The 17,742-nt window shown below is 43.6% G+C and overlaps 1 protein-coding gene across 49 annotated transcripts in view; it reads right to left on the bottom strand.

The window, feature by feature from the left end:
- MAGI1 (membrane associated guanylate kinase, WW and PDZ domain containing 1) overlaps positions 1-17,742 on the bottom strand; it is a 485,140-nt gene that overhangs the window by 186,767 nt on the left and 280,631 nt on the right. For 6 of the 49 annotated variants that reach the window (XM_083424592.1, XM_083424589.1, XM_083424597.1 and 3 more), the window contains exon 1: positions 2,103-2,483. The exons of 40 other annotated variants lie outside the window; for them this stretch is intronic. The gene's annotated coding sequence lies outside the window, so the exon portion shown is untranslated. Of the gene's footprint in view, positions 1-2,102; positions 2,484-17,742 lie in introns of those variants that run through there. 3 more of the 49 variants (XM_083424596.1, XM_083424581.1, XM_083424590.1) reach the window with 2 other exon arrangements.

The following is a 17,742-nucleotide window of genomic DNA, read 5'->3' on the forward strand; positions in this document are numbered from 1 at the left end:
AAGTACAATGAGAAAGCAGCTTAGTGTTCTGCATTTATGGAAGGGATGAGAGGATGCATTTTTGCCAATGCCTAATTATGTGTATATAGTGGGAAAGAGGCAGCTGTAAACCTCTCCCCCACAACATTTAACAGAAGCACATTTGCCATTGCAAAGCACAAGTGCAACTCTAAAGGTATCTTCCAAGGATATGGAAGCTTCTGATTAAACTGAATGGTTCCAGTGCAGTTGCAAATAGGCACATACTGCCATTATTCTTATTATTACCATTATCATTGGGACCCTCTTGTTCCCTGAAGCGACGCCAAAGACGGTTAGAACTCCAACGTGAAAAACATACAAGCAATCAAAAGTTGTGTTTCTTTAAAGGCTAACCTCATGCTAATGTGTTAGACCAAAGCCAAATATTTCTTTTCCCTGCGAAACCTAAAAAAAAGTCACTCCCCAGAAATCTCTCCAGTGGTGTCATTTTTCCCCCCTTACAAAAACACACACAACACACCAAAAATCACTTACTATACAATTGCAGCTCTTTGCATTTCACCCATTTGCCTTTGAATGCATTTACTGCAAGCAGGGAACAAAGATTTGACATTCCAGAAATAGAAGCAAAGTATTGGCGATTGCTTAGCATTCAGTGATGAGCCTGTGGCAACAGAATCGTTCACACCCAGAAGGTGGAGGGAGCCAGACTGCTGGGAGTTTTGGCATTCTCCACAGATGCAAGTTCAATATCGAGTCCTTTTGCTTGCTTCTGCCCAAATACTGTATACCACACGTGTGTGTGTGTGTGTGTGTGTGTGTGTCAGAGAGAGAGAGAGAGAGAGGTGTGTGACATCTTCAAACACTATGCTGAAATATAAGGAGAAAATTGAACTCTTTTTTTAATCAACTACCAGGCGATTTGGAGCCTGATTTATTAAAGCCACATCAAATACCACTCCAGGAAAGAAAGAAAAACCGTGGCAGAGTCTGCTGTTAAGAGGAAACTGAGAAATGCAGTGCTCATGAAGCCAAGAGAACAGCTTGTCAATAAATGGGGAGGGTGGAGGAGGGAGGGGAGGCAGGTTCACATAATACACTTTTGGCTAAGTTGACAGCCTTTTCCCAGCCTACAGTTTCTGAGCCGCCTTCCGCATCCTTCTGATATTGTGACTCAAAACCTATCCCAGCCTTCTCCCCAGACCACAAGGGTCAGTGACAGACCTGTTTCTTCAGGCAATAGACGGTTAACTCACAAGGGGGTGCTCTCTCTAGTGAAGCTGAAGGGGGTGGGGAGGGGGGGAGAGAAAGAGAAGAGGGAGAGGGAAGGAAAGGGACTGCACAATAGCGCGCAACACAAAAGGCCACCCTTCTCACCCTGCCTGCCTCTCCATTTTCCCCAGCTGAGACCCAGCTTCATTCAAACAGCATCTTTATTTTTATTTAAAGCAAGCACAATGCAAAGGAGGGAAACTAAATAGCCGCCGTACAAGAATCAGGAAAGGGAATGGGGGGAGATCGTTGGGGGAGGGGGTTGTTTCATCTCGCCCCTTCCATGTAAATATTCCTACCTCCTCATTCTCCCTTGAAAATATTGTGTGTGTGTGCATCTGTATCATCTGTAAGCCACCAGTAGAATATTGCGATTCCCCCATATTGCATTGGGCGAAGCTGCCTCCGAGAGAGCAGTGAGCATCCTCGCTTCTCTCAGCAAGAGAGGCAAACACAGTAGATAATCGCACGAAAAACATGGCTGGCTGGTGCATCGACAGATGCAAACAAGAACTTACCGACTGGGGCTTATTGAGAGCAGCACAGCATTCAAAAGGAAAAGGCAAACATCACCAGCACCCCCACGGCTACTCAGGAGCTGCGTCCCCGTTCATTAAAAGGGCAAAGAGCCTTTCGCATTTTAAATCAAAGTTTTGCCGCCGACAGCCAACTGCAGCCCGCCTGCCTGTTGGAGAAAGGTCTGGCCGATATTGCATCTCCTTTTGCATCGCAGCCTTATTCTTCGCCCGTGCCTTCCGCTCACCCGTCACTCAATCGGAAGCAAAGCAGACGAGGATATTAACAAACAACAACAAAAATCGCGGAGGGAAATGTTATTGTCTTTTTACCTGATTGCGCGCAACTTCACCGGCGAGAGCGCGAGGCAGAGATTCCGGAGGTAACGCGGAGAGGAAGAGAGAGAGAAAAAAAAACCCGGCGAGGTTTTCACGTCCCTCCTTTCCCCCTCCTCCTCCTCCCTCCCCGCTTTTCGCAGTCCACCGTCTCATCTACATGCATCTGAGCGAGCGGTCGCCAGCAGCTGCTTCTTTTTCTTAAGCCCACAGGCAGAGAGCCCAGGAGTCCCCCTGCCCAGAGCCCCCGCGCGGTGGTGGGCGCGCACACCCCGAGCCCTACTGCTGCTGCTGCTGCGAGGCGAGCCTCTCCCGGCCCTGCCGCGTCCCTCCGGCGAGCAGCGCCCGGCTACCTCCACATGGCCTTTGGATAAACAAGGCTCTTCTGGCACAGCAGCCACGGAGCAAATCGCGGCACAGCTGGGAGGTGGAGGAAGAGGAGAAGCTCTGGGCTGTGCTGATAGGTGAAGACAGCCTATTAAGCAGGCGGCGGCAGGAGGAGGAGGTGGCTGTTGTCATTATTATTATTATTATTATTACTATTATTATTATTTTGACAAGGGGCCGAAATCAGGTTTCCTCTCGCCTGGGAGACTCATCACCTGTCTCATTCCAAATACAGTGGTACCTCAGGTTACATACGCTTCAGGTTACAGACTCCGCTAACCCAGAAATAGTGCTTCAGGTTAAGAACTTTGCTTCAGGATAAGAACAGAAATCGTGCTCCGGCGGTGCAGCAGCAGCAGGAGGAGGCCCCATTAGCTGAAGTGGTGTTTCAGGTTAAGAACAGTTTCAGGTTAAGAACGGACCTCCGGGATGAATTAAGTACTTAACCTATGGTACCACTGTACCGGTTTCATCCTCCTTGCCTTGAAATATCTGGCACACAGAGTTGGAAGGGACCCCAAGGTTCATCTAGTCCGACACCCCCCCCCCCCCGCAATGCAGGAATCTGTGGGCTTGAGGAACATCAGGTTGAAGAGAGGCTGGGAGTGAGAGGCGCACCCTTCTGACCCTATTTCCCAGAGGCCATCTCCTGCGCCACAGGCAAATATGCTGATTTTTGCCTTGCATGAGGAACCTGTCTTTGTTTAAAACCCGTATCTGAAGTTGCGCACATCCGCTGCAGAGCCCGCCAGCTAGCTCTCTTTTCCACCCCTTGGTTTTGTAGCCTCTGTAGGGTCAGGATGTGCCTATGTCAAAATAATAAATTTTGCTGAATATCTTTGAATTGCAGCGCCTATTGTTTAACAAGCACAGCCCCCCATCTGTTGCGAGAGCAAAGCACCCTATTATAGCATTCTCGTGTGTGTGTGTGTGCGTTTAAAAAAGGAAAAGGTGGCGATCAGCTTATCAATACCCTTGCCTCAGAAGCCAACAGGCTAATAATGGAGAATAAATACACCAGGGTAGAAAAGTCCTCGTGAAATGGAGGGCTGGGGAGAAGGCAGGGAGATGCAGATTTTGGCTAGGGACCTTGGTCTGAAAGAGTCAGATGCATTACAATGATGCCTTATGCAAGCTGAGATTATTTGTCTCCATTACTTTATTTAAATTATCCCTACAACGCTTTATATACATCAAAGGAAAAACAAAATCTCAAGGCAGGTTTTGTACCAGACAGGTAAGCCCTCTATTACCGTATTTTTCTCTCTATAACACTCACATTTTTTCTCCTAAAAAGTAAGGGGAAATGTCTGTGCGTGTTATTAAGCAAATGTGTGGTCCCTGGAGCCGACTGGCCCGAGTGCAGGGGCAAAAATCAGGCAAAAATCAGACCGTGCATCACGGAGGAGGGAAGGTTGCAGAGAGGAGGCTGATGCTTTCCTTCATTCTGCCTCAGGGTCTTCCTGCCCACCCTCTCCTGTTTTCGGTTGCTGTGTTTGCTCAAACGCAACAAAGAGCAGAGAAATCCCCTGCTCTCCTGGCAAGCAGAGGGGAAAGGAAAGGATCGCGTCCTTCCTTCTAATTCCTTCCTAGTCACACTGCGCGCAGGCTCCAGCCCACCCGGCTCAGCTTCCGTTGGCTAGGAGCGCAACCGACAGCCACCACTTCCTCCTCTCCATGCTCCGCTGCTGCTGCTCCTGCATCCAGCATTCTAGGGACTTGCAGGCAGCCGGAAAACATGCAGGTGGGAGAGAGGGGGGGCCGGCTTGGGGGGGGGGGCTTTTGCCTTCCTTTCCTCCCTCCGGTTAAACCCCTCTCCTGCATTCTTAGCCAGCTGCTTCTCCGCACACCCCTCTCGTGCTCCTTGTCCCTTCTGTGTTTTTCCTTCCCTCCCCACTTAAAATGTGGTTACAAAGCACGGATCCGCATGGATCCTCAGGATCTTTGCATTGGGTCACCCCAAATTCACCATCAGATCATATAGCATGTCCTTGGCCTGCACAAAAAAAATCACTCACCCACTGTTGCCTGGGGCTGCAATGGTACAAAAACGTGGTTACAAAGCATGGATCCACATGGATCCTCAGGATCTTTGCATTGGGTCACCCCAAATTCACCATCAGATCACATAGCATGTCCATGGCTACAGCCTGCACCAAAAAAATCGGGCACCCACTGTTGCCTGGGGCCACAATGGTGCAAAAACGTGGTTACAAAACCCAGATCCACACGGATTATCAGGATTTTTGCATTGGGCTACCCCAAACTCACCGTCAAATCACATGTCTGTGGCCACAGCATGAAGCACAAAAATGATACTTCCACTGTTTAATTCAGATTTTTTTTTTCTTGTTTTCCTCCTCTAAAAACTATGTGTGTGTTATGGTCAGGTGCGTGTTATAGAGCGAAAAATACGGTATCTTGTCAGCACCTTCCATTTCCAACAAGTCCTTTAAGTGGAGATTTTGTATATGTTGTCAAGTGTGGGGAAAGTGGGCGTGGCTTGAGTAAAAACAGCCTCCTGGGCCAAATTAGGACCCCTGCTGCGCTGGAGGGATCTCACTAGTTCCCTCCACAATCTGAGCAGTGGCAGACAGCAGGAGTACCACTTGGCAATGTGGCCAAAAAATCATATTGATGATCAAATCTTTGGCCAGGGGTCAGATACCGACCAAAACCAGAAAGAAAATAAAACAAAGTCTGTCTGAATTTTCTTATGCAAATTTAAAACACTGAAATTGGCTAGTCCCCATCCCCCCACTGCAAATAGCATTTTGAAACAGACAACTTTGGGTGGATTTGAGTTATATCCTCTAACTGGTAGAGAAATACTACAAAGGATCAGCCAGAGCTCAGAATAAAACAACATCAACAACAACGTGAGACTAGAGCTGGTCTTGATAATGGAAGGATACTTAGCCTACGGAAAGGGTGGGAATCCTTTGGTCTCCCAGAGACCAAACTTGGGAAGGGTCCCACATCTGCAGTACAGGAAAGCTTTCATTTGGCTAAACTCTTAGTTGCTCATTCAACCACGGTTTAGATCAGAGATGATCAGTCCTGTGCCTTTATTAAAAGAATGCACACATGTAAACCTTCCATATCTGAGATCATTGAAGTTGTGGCGAAACTAAACATGATACATTCATGTTCTTCAAGTTCAGAAGTTTATTGTTCTAGTCAAAGGACCAGAGAGACTTGTAGCAATAGTATTAAAAAATATTATTTATAATATTGATCATACATATAAAAGAATTGGGATAACTTCATTGGAGAAAATTCCAGATGGATGGCTAGCTACCATAGAACCACAATGCTTTTGTTCTTTAATCACTGTGATTTAATCTTGTAGCCAACTAAGTTCTACTCACAGTAGAAGCACTGAAATTAACGAACCTACAGCAGTCATGTCCATTCATTTAATTGACCTACTCTGAGTAGGACTAGCATTTGATACAACCCAGTTTTCCATGCTACTTTGTAGACAAGAATCATTCAACTTGTTGACAGCATTGTACTTCACAGTATGTTATCACCAACATACTGTATCACCAACTGCCACCAAGAAAGAAAATCTGTTTCTTTGCTCTCATTCAGCTTCACAGCAACAGCACTGCTTAAACAATAATGAATAGCAACTAAATAGCCCTCATTGAAAGCTCTACTAAAAGTTGACAGTATGTTTGATAACTCCCTTTCAATATGTAATTATTAAATATGCTGCCGAACAGCAGATTGATTTAGATGCTTTTATACTTCTGCATTTAAATGTATTCTGATCACATCTGAAATGTTTTCTCAATGGCCACTATTCACATCAGGAATTCTAATTGTAATACTTAAAAAAAAAAAAAAAACCAAAGCATTCTACAGTCTGATGTTAAACAACACACTCTTGAAGTACATCACTATTATTCCTGTTTTATCCATTGGAATGAAAATAAATTACAGTGTCTTGCTCAAGAATGAATGGTAGAGATACACGTTGAACCTAGGTTAGCACACTAAATTTGCTACCATAAGAACCAGTGGTGGCCATTAGTTCATCCAAGGTATGGTCTGAAAGCACATGGTGGAACCACGGTACTGAAGCTGATTTAAAGCACATTTTCCCCACAAAGGATTTGTTGGGGGTGCTGGGAGTTGCAGTTCTGTTGAGGGTTCGTTACAGTGCTTTTAATGTGCCATGTAGTGTGTATACAGTCTAAGCAAATCTTGGTCTGGTCAGTTCCTGGATGGGAGAAAATGTGGGAATCATCTATCTATTACCTTCACATTTAGTGACAAGCGGGATACAAAAGTTAAAATGAAAATAACTTAAAAACAGCTTCAGCAGGGGGCCAGTCCACTGTCCCTCAGACCTGGGGGGGGGGGCGGACTATATTTTTTTTTGGGGGGGGGGGGAATGAACGAATTCCTACGCCCCACAAATAACCCAGACATGCATTTTAAATAAAAGGACACATTCTACTCATGTAAAAACACGCTGCTTCCCAGACTGTCCACTTGGAAGTGAAAATGAAGCAAGCAGCAACACCCAAGAACTTTAAAAGATTCCTTAGAACCAGGACACCACGGCAAGAGTTTTTCACAGGATGTAGCAATCCGTCACCTCTAAATCTACTTTCATAAGGGCTTGAGCAATGTCTCATGCAGAAAAGATCCCACACAAATATTTGGCCCTCCTATTACTACATCTGCCTTCTTTATCACATCTGTGCATTCACAGATGTCCTTAGTGACTCTCCCACTCCTATGCATTGCAGATGCAACTAAAGTAGGGATGGTGAGGGAACTGGTGCCCTCCAGATGTTGCTCGTATCATTCCTGGTCATTGCTGCCTGCTGCTGAAAAGCACCTGGGTCAGTTGAGGAGACCGGTGATGTAGCCAAGTCAGAGTGAGAACCCCTTCCAAGTCAGAACTGGGCCTTTGCCAGAGTCTGACCTGGCTCACAACTGACACTAGGCCTGGTTTTTACATTCCTAGGCCTTCTAATCTAAACTCTTTTATCGCTTTGAGGGCATTATGTTTTCTTCTACCTTAGCTTTTAGATCCTCCTCATTCTAGCCCCCAGTATGTTGTGTGCTTCCTAAATGCTCTTATTGTTCTAGCTGGGCTCTGAGATCCCTTCCAACTCTATTTGAAGGTTGGGTTATAAATTTCTATAATGCGTACAGAACATTTTTTAGCTTTGCTTTGCTTTGGATTGCCAAGAATATGTCTTTGATGCGCATACAGTTGTGTGTCATGTTATTGGATGTTTTACATAGCTTTTTAAAACACCAACCCATGCCCAAGCCCTAGGACTACACTTAAGAAGACTTGAACCAGCAGTTTAACTACCTAAAAAAGTGGCTGTTCTGCCCCCTCTTCCCTTGGGAGATTCCCACTCTGCATAGGAAGAGTGGCAATATTCTCAACTGCAGGAAAACATAAAATACAGATCATCTGCCAGTTTGGAAAGCGCTAGGTAAAGGTAAAGGTACCCCTGCCCGTACGGGCCAGTCTTGACAGACTCTAGGGCTGTGCGCCCATCTCACTCAAAGAGGCCAAGGGCCAGCGCTGTCTGAAGACACTTCCGGGTCACGTGGCCAGCGTGACATCGCTGCTCTGGCGAGCCAGAGCCGCACACGGAAACGCCGTTTACCTTCCCGCTAGTAAGCGGTCCCTATTTATCTACTTGCACCCGAGAGTGCTTTCGAACTGATAGGTTGGCAGGCGCTGGGACCGAACAGCGGGAGCGCACCCCGCCGCGGGGATTCGAACCGCCAACCTTTCGATCGGCAAGCCCTAGGCACTGAGGCTTTAACCCACAGCGCCACCCGCGCTAGACGGGTGGAATTATTGGGTCTAGAAAGGGTAGTCTGGCTGTGACTGACTCTCTGTGCATATATACAGGAAGAGAAGGACATGCAGCACATAGTTCAAAGGGCTGCAGGGCCCCCAAATATAGTTTGGAACAGGAGCCGATGTCCTCTGCTCCATTATCACAGAATAAACAGCACAGAACAAGAGATGCTGGCCTTCTGTTGTGCCCTTCATCAAAAACAAAGAGCCTTAGAGCATCAGTACCCCCTGGAGACTGTTTTGTTTAAAAAAAAAAAAACAAGTCTCATTTCATCTGTATCAACTGCATGCAGATGGTTAACAGTACTTATTCCTATATGGTTTGGATTTTTGCTTTGCTTAGCTGTGGGGCACCTGAGATATCCTGCCAGCACAGAATACTGATAAGTAATCATGGATCCAGGAGGTCTATTACCTGCTGGTGCCCTACTTCGCTAGTTGCAACAATGATGACGTGCTTCAAGAAGGAAGCAAACAGCATGGCCCTTGCCTAGTTTCCATATGCATTTTGACTTTGGCAAGGAGGTTTTTACATCGGTCAGCCTGATGAACTCTGGCACAGCTTACTTGACACATTTGGCTAGGGTTTCTCTATAATGCACTGGATGTGTAAACGTAAAGGTACCGCTGACCATTAGGTCCAGTCACGGACGATTCTGGGGTTGCGAGCTCATCTCACTCTATAGGCCGAGGGAGCCGGCGTTTGTCCGTAGACAGCTTCCGGGTCATGTGGCCAGCATGACTAAGCCGCTTCTGGAGAACCACAGCAGCGCACGGAAATGCCATTTACCTTCCCGCCAGTGTGGTACCTATTTATTTACTTGCACTTGGTCGGGCTTTTGAACTGCTAGGTAGGCAGGAGCAGGGACCAAACAATGGGTGCTCACTCTATCGTGGGGATTCGAACCGCCGACCTTCTGATTGGCGAGATTCGCACCTAGCCTCAGCCACAGTCTCCTTTACTGCCCTGGGCAAGCTGCTTTCTCTTTAGCCAAAAATAATACACAGGACTGCTGTGAAATGAAAAAGCAACTCTGAACTCTACAGGTGGCTTAACAAACAGGTCTTCTGTTTACTGTTGAATATTTTAAAATAAATTGCAGATAAATTTACAGAATAGATACAGAATACGCAGCCATTACAAATACTGGGAAATAAACGTGTGTGTGAGAGAGAAAGTGTGTGAGAGAGAGCTTTTTGTTTCATAAACTTCCAACTTTATTTTATTTATTTATTTCCCTTCCATCACCATAAAACCATGAGGTCCCAGGGCAGACTACATTAAAATATTTAAAATGTGTGGAAGGGAGATAGATGTCTGCAGCAGCAAGCATTTTTGTTTGTTTATTTATTTGTATCCACGGATGCTCCTTGTGTTTTTTGGAACCCTGGAGGGTTCTGAAATGGAGGGGGAACCTCCATGGATCCAAAAGCCTCCCCCACATCGCAGGATTTCCATGAGTTGGAAGGTGATTGAATCAAATGGAGTGGGGTGGAGGGAAGAGCCAGGGTGCTCGTCCCCTCCACCCTCTCACACGTTTTATTCCTGACATAAAGTAAAACCTGTATGTAGCTATCCTGTTCAGTGGAGACTGGTGAATTCTGAATCTCTGCTAATGCCATTTATAGAGTGCCATCAATGCACATGATATGTTTCCTAAGTACGGTAACTTAATCACAACACGTAGGCTCCAAGAAGCTTACAAGTGAAATGTTTCTTGCTGGGATGGGGGGAAAATCAAAGGGAGGCACGGGTTGAAGAGGATTATAAACAAATCACAGACCTTAGGTTTAAACAAACTATCCTATGTTGCTGGCATAGACACCGTGAGACTTATTAAGAAACATATCCTAATTTTCTAGCAGTGGTCTATGATCTCTCATTTACAATGTTTTGTGGATATATTTGTATTTCATTTCAGATTATTATTATTATTATTATTATTACTATTATTTATTATTAATACCCCGCCCATCTGGCTGGGTTTCCCCAGCCACTCTGGGCGGCTTCCAACAAAATATTAAAATTACAATAGTCTGTCAAACATTAAAAGCTCTCCTAAACAGATAATGCAATTTATTTGAAACAATAATTCCACACACTTAGTACTGAAGTCATAAGCTTTTACATATTTTCAGAATTCTTTTTACGTGTTTGAGATTTGTTTGAATAGTATTTTTATTTGTATTATTTTACTGCTTTGTTGTTTGCCACCTTGGGCTCCTGTGGAAGGAAAGGCGAGATAGAAAATAACTGCAGCAGCAGCAGCAACAACGCTACACAGCAACAAATATATGCCAAAAAAAATTGACATCTAATTGTGACAGTATACAGAAAGTTGTGCTTTAAAGCCTGGAATTCAAAGCACTCGTTAGCAAGGCTGGGTTTCTATCATACAAGGAACTCAATATTTTACATAAGTCAATAAAAATAACCCAATTTTCTACTTTTGAATGCTGGGAATGTACGGTTGTGGTACTCAGGTGTGGTCATCTGAATTAGAGTTGGGAAATAGATGCTTGAACACCAAGTTGTTGCTGTTACCTTTTCTAGAAAGATAAATTGAGAAACTTAAAATGGAAACTATTATCTTCGATTGCTTTCCCCCTTCCTAACTGTGTTGGGTTTTTTTAAAGAAAACCCAGCAGTGAGACTTACTAATGTTTAGAAACAAGCAAAATTTAGGGTGCCCACATTCAACTTTGGGTATCATCTTAAGGAAGTTTTTAATGTTTGCTGTTTTATCGTGTTTTTAATATTCTATTGGGAGCCACCCAGAGTGGCTAGGGAAACCCAACCAGATGGGCGGGGTATAACAACAACAACAACAACAACAACAACAATTTATTATTTGTAACAACAACAACAACAATTTATTATTTGTACCCTGCCCATCTGGCTGGGTTTCCCCAGCCACTCTGGGCAGCTTCCAACAAAGATTAAAAATACATTAAAATGTCATACATTAAAAACTTCCCTGAACCTTCAAATAATAATATATTATCACCACCATCATAATCTTTTTATCTTGATAATTTGTAAGGAAGAATTGACACATTTTAATATCTCCACATGGGTAATACCCCATTATGGGCAGTGCCCTAAACTTTCAGTCACCACTGCCCCACTGTAAGCCTGATTCCATATTGCTAATAGGAGATTCAGCCATTCAGAAAGAGCACGCAATGGACTTTTCCTGGCTGTGGCAAGCTAGCAAGTGTGTCCCAAGCCTAGCCTTTCCCTTGGCATGTCACTTTTCTGCGTACAGTCAGATGTAGGGAGAGCGATCAAACCAGTCGTCTCCCCCAGCTGCATTCTTATGTGGTCCAGTCCCTGAAGAATTGCACCATGTGATTCTTTTTTTAGCATTTCAATCAGCTCAGAGACAAGTGAAGGTAAGATAAAGGCAGAGTCCACATTCTCACAGGGCTCAATTAACAATAATAAAGAAACATCTGATTCTAGTCACTGCAGACTACCATAAATTCTTGTCAGATCTTTCAGAAATATGGGCTTCCCAGGAGATGAGCAAGATACCTCACCCATGAAGGGTAATTATATCAGACTCCTTCTGTACAGAAACCATCACACACTTTCTGCCCATCAAGGTCTTTCCTGCAGGTGAAAGTCAGAGCGGGTTGTACCCAATTATATGTGAGGTTCCATTTACCGGGGGATTTTTAGTTCGTTTAACAAAATGAGCAAGGAGGCTTTATTGCACACGTAGTTGGTTATAAATCTTTGTGAATATCAAAACTGAAAAAAGTGGGGGGGGGGTTCCCCCCCGTCTCCTAGCGATAATCATAACTGAGTGGACTTAAGATTAGACGTTTGCCTAATTATGATAATTCAACACACATTCTGGTTTCTCTTTCTTTCGCAACCCCTCAGGAAGTTTTATTAATACTGCTCACTATGCGTTATTAAAAAGCTCATGACATTTGCAAGCTTTGAGGCAAATTACAACAGTGCAGAGACCCTCACCACCACCTAAGTCTTGTGTGCTTAGGCTTCCCAAACAAGCCATGATCAATGTCTGCTCTGCAGTTCCCAAAACCCACTTAAAAAGAGTCAGTCTCACTTATTGTGTCAACTGTGGGATACTGCGATATAGATATCTAAAGCAAACCCGGTTTCTGCCTTAGTTTACATGTAACACTAAGCCAAACCATGGTTTAGTGTATACTATGGGTTCCTAGTGCAAAGTTCATGGCTGAAGTGCTCCTTCTCCTGCTGCTGCTGTGCTATCCAGGACTAAGCTATGGTTTGATTTAACAATGGTACCTTGGTTCTCAAACGCTGAAAACACAGAAGTAAGTGTTCTGGTTTTCAAATGTTTCTCAGAAGCTGAACATCTGATGCGGCTGTCGGATATTGTTTCCGGGGTGCCTGCACCAATCAGAAGTTGCGTCTGCGTTTTTGAACATTTTGGAAGTCAAACGGACTTCCGGAGCACTTTTGTTTTTCCTGTTTATTTTGCGTTTTTGTTTGTGAGGCTTTTTCGGTTGATTTGTTTTTGTGACTGTGTGGAACCCAGTTCAGCTACTGATTGTGACTGCGGAAATGGATAAAAAAAACCCCATCCAAACAATGACTATCATCAGTGCAGGTGAGGGGGAAAAAATAATTTTAATTTTTATCATCTACAATACTGTCTTATTCATTTTATAGTACAGTCCATTGATTATTGCTTTCGTTTTATGGATCAATGGTTTTGTTAGATAGTAAAATTCATGTTAAATTGCTGTTTTAGGGGTTGTTTTTAAGAGTCTGGAATGGATTAATCCGTTTTGCACTACTTTCTATGGGAAAGCGTGCCTTGGTTTTGGAACGGACTTCCGGAACGGATTAAGTTTGAGAACCACTGTACATCCAAACCAAGACTTGTGGCTTGCCTTGGACCAGATGAAACTGGGGTGAGGAAGACCCAAGACAGGGTCTTCCCTCTTATGCTATTCTAACACGGCATTGTTCTCAGGGAGATACCAGTGAAGACTTTCTTCTCCATCCCAACACCTGTGCATTCAGATTCCCCACCCCACCCCACCTTAGTACTGTTTTCATCTAATTTTTAATCCTTTGACTAATTGGTCTTACACTGTTTTATTGTACATTCATTGATCTGGCTTTCTTTAAAAAGAATGTAACTAGCTCTGAGAGGCTTTAGCTTGAAGAGCAGTAGATAAATAACTTAAATAAAATACATGGAACCAAATTAAAACCAAAAAGTAATATGCACTTCTGTATGCTTTAGATGGGTAGCTTTAAAAATAGCCCGTTCTCCTGAACTCCTGAAGTCTATGCTGCTATCTATAACAACTTAGAAGCCTGGTAGACTGGTGCATGTCCAATATAATGACATCAAACATGAGATACCTTTTGAGGCACAAGAAAATATGTAGGCTACTGTAAAGCGAGCCATTCATAAAGTGTTACAGTTGTGGATTTTGGTCCAGAGAGAGAAAAGACAGACGGAATGACTCAAAGTCACATAAACGCAGAAGAATTATTCCAAAATTTCCCTCTGCTCCAAGGGATGGAAAATAGCGCTGTTGCCCAATTAAATAAAGGTAATCAAACCAATTATATTACCTGAATTTGCATATGAATAAACAGTAATTCTGAAGGAACAAGTGTACTTTGTTTGGCCTGTACTTGATATTTGCATTGCTGTGTTAATTGCTCCTGCTCTTCTGGCCCTACCTGGGTTTTAGTGTATTGTATGTTGTTTTAGTTAGCGGTTTTTACTTTAATTTTCCAAGCTGCTGTGATATATTTAAGTAAAGCAATATACATTTTTTCTTTAATAAAATATATCCATTATTCTAACCAATTGTTGATTTAGAAAGCTACGCCACCCTTCACATTAAACACTTTCAGAGCAACACACAGTGAGATGATAAAAAATAATACAGTGGTACCTCGGGTTACATACGCTTCAGGTTACATACGCTTCAAGTTACAGACTCCGCTAACCCAGAAATACTACCTCAGGTTAAGAACTTTGCTTCAGGATGAGAACAGAAATCGCGCAGCTGCGTGGCAGCAGCGGGAGGCCCCATTAGCTAAAGTGGTGCTTCAAGTTAAGAACAGTTTCAGGTTGAGAACGGACCTCCAGAATGAATTAAGTACTTAACCTGAGGTACCAGTGTACATAAAGCCACCACAAAGCAAAATAGCAGAAATGGGAATCAAAGCAAAACTAAAATTCATGTAGAACAGATAAATTCATGATCGGTCCTACTTATAAATTCATAAGATTATATTGGGGAGAGGGGAGAGTATTTGTGTAATACTGAAATGACACCAAAATTGGTGTGTCATGGCCCATCCCAAATAACAAAGCTATCTTATAGTTTGATAGTTAACTCTTTATTAGCAAGAGGAACACTCACAGCAGCTTCTGCAGCGCTCTAGATACATATGTACACTTCTAGCCTCTAGGCAGCTGTCTGCAGGTCTGGGCCCAATGGAGCAGTTAGCAACAGGGAAACTTTGCCCCTCTGCTGGCTTAAATAGCCTCCCCAAGAAAAGGCCAACATAGCCACATTTTATTTGATTTCAAGCAAGAAAACTTCTCAGAAATGATGGGACTGGGTTGAAAGGGGAAGTCAAGAGGGTCAAATCTCTCCAGAACATTTGTGGGTTATTCAAATCAACAATAACAGCAGCTCAGCAGAGATGCATTCTGCAGATTAGAAAATGCACCATCGAGTCCAAGAGATTTGGGCCTTGGGAAGTAAATAAATAGTAAATAAGAAAGGATATCATCATGATTAATGAGCCAAGTGGTGGTATGGAGAAAGTGGATTGTGAAACTTTTTCTCCTCTCCGAAAGCTCATCCAATGAGGCTGAATGGCGAGACAAAATGAAGTACTTCTTCACACAGTGCATAGTTGAACAATTCAATTTGCTCCTGCAAGATGTCGTGATGGTTGTCAACCTGGACAGCTTTAAAAGGGGATTAGGGTAAGACTATCAATGACTGCTAGTCATGATATCTATATTACCTCCAGTACCAGTCAGTCTCCCTCTGAGCTCTAGTTGCTGAGTACCACCACTGGAAAGGGCTATTGCACTCAGGGGCTGCTTATGACATTCCCATGGGCATCTGGCTGATACAAAAAGCTGGACTAGATAGGCCTTTGACATCCAGCAGATGTCATCTTATGTTCATAATCTACACAAGGTATGGAACCCTGTTCTAGTCAAGTACCAGTATAGATGGCAGTTGTGTGTGGATGGGAAATGTGTGTGTGTATATTCAAGAGAGAAACAAAAGGAATTTACATGCTCATACATGTAGGAGCATGTAAGCCCATACAGGTGTGTACACATCTACATACTTATTATCCTTGGACTGTAACTCTGTCCAATTTAAACGTAGCCCCTAGAGCAGCGGTTCTCAACCTGTGGGTCCCCAGATGTTGTTGGCCTACAACTCCCATCATCCCTGAGCTCTGGCCTTGCTAGCTAGGGGTGATGGGAGTTGTAGTTCAACAACATCTGGGGACCCACAGGTTGAGAAAGGCTACCCTAGAGAAACACTAGCCCAATTCACGTGTTTAACAACACTAAACCGAAACATACTTTAGTTTGAATGAGCAAACATGCCATTTCCCAGATCAAAGACTGCAGCCGTAGTGCCACCTGCAGCTAAGCCGTAGTTTAGCTTTGTGGCTTGTCTCCTCCGGGCAAACCATGAAGGGTAAAACGAGAACAAACCTTGGTTAAACCTTGGGAGTGAGACAAACCATAAGCCTGATTTCAGATGCAACACCAAACCAGTATTTCTCAATCTTGGGTCCCCAGCTGTTGTTGGACTACAACTTCCACCATCTCTGACCACTGGTCCTGCTAGCTAGGGATGATGGGAGTTGTAGTCCAACAACAGCTGGGAACCCAAGTTTGAGAAACACTGCCTTAGGCCCAGGGCGGCATAGCAGCAGCAGGACTGAAGAAGGAGCATTTATGGCCTCAATATTCACTCTGGGAACTTACACGTCTGCTCAATGGGGCTAAGCCAAAGTTTGGCTTAGCAGTACATCCAAACTGGGCCACTGACTGCAAAACATTCCGTCCTTTTAAATGTCTTTATGGGAGGGGCGGAGTCATTCCCTCTATTTGTCATATTTTACATATTTTTAATAGCGAATGCCTCCTTTGTTCTAAGTCTCCTCTTCATCCACTACATCATTTACTTTGTGGATAAGTCCTCTAATGCAGACAAATGAAGTTCCCTGTCACTGAAGTTAGAGGATGATTTATGCTAGCATTGCAAAATGAACAATAGCCAGTATATAATGTCAGGAGATGCTGAGCTGTTATCTTTAAGATAGGAGGTTCCCTAATAAGGATGGCATGGCAGGGCTGGAGCTGTACGGAAAAAGAAGAGGAATCCAAATTAAGCAAAAGCCAACCCCACTCCAAGTATTATTTATAGGAAGTCTAAATATAGACCAACTAGGAAGCTAGCTAGCCACATGGATTTTGTGGCAGGTTAACTCTGCTTTAGAATACAACGAATTATATGGACAAAAGAGGGCCTTGATTCAGAGTTGCCAATAGGTGATTCTGAGAAGCACATTCATTGTGCTTTCCCCCCAGAAAAGGGTCTTGCCTAAAGTCGTCCCCCCCCCCACACACACACGTACCACAATATAAAATTTTGTAAAGTCTTTTTTAATGGCATTCGCTGGATTCAAGATAAGTTGTTTTTCGTATTTATATATCGCCGTCTCACAAAACATCAGGGCACTCTACAGTAACACAAAAACTTTTAGAATCAATGAAGATGACAGGCGACTCAAGAAAATTTTGAACAACTACTTAGGCCTGTCAGCAATTATTTAAAAAAAAACAAAAAACTTCAAGAGACACCTGAAAGTAAAAAGCGAGGGTGATTGCCTGCCACATCTCTGCTTGATGAGTGTTCCTAATTATTCCACAGTTATCAAATGGAAACTGTATTTGCAAACACAAAACAGTGAACTATACTGGAATAACCAAAGCAGAAACTTGTGCAGCTCTCAAAGTATTACTTCCTTCTGTTTTAGTTTCTCTGTTAATAGATACTATCAGAAGACGTTGCCAGTTTCCCCTCTCCCCAACCCTCATGGGAACATATTAGGAAATTAATTACCTGCAGGAAAGTTACCATAAAAGAGAATGCCCACGAGACTTTTTGATCCAAGTGACAAAAAAATGAAGGTATTCAGGGCATGGACAGGGCATCCGGCCGGTGTTGCGTTCATATTAAACAGTGTGCAAACCATTCTACTGCATAGCTTCTATTACAAGGATAGGGCATTCAGAGCTGAGCATTCAACCCAATAACCTACAAATTAGTTGCTTCAGTCTCTCACGCTGGTTTCCACTCACCATACATTTTTCTTCCCGT

This window comes from Podarcis tiliguerta (assembly GCF_965153285.1).
Source record: "Podarcis tiliguerta genome assembly, chromosome: 2".
NCBI lineage: Eukaryota > Metazoa > Chordata > Lepidosauria > Squamata > Lacertidae > Podarcis > Podarcis tiliguerta.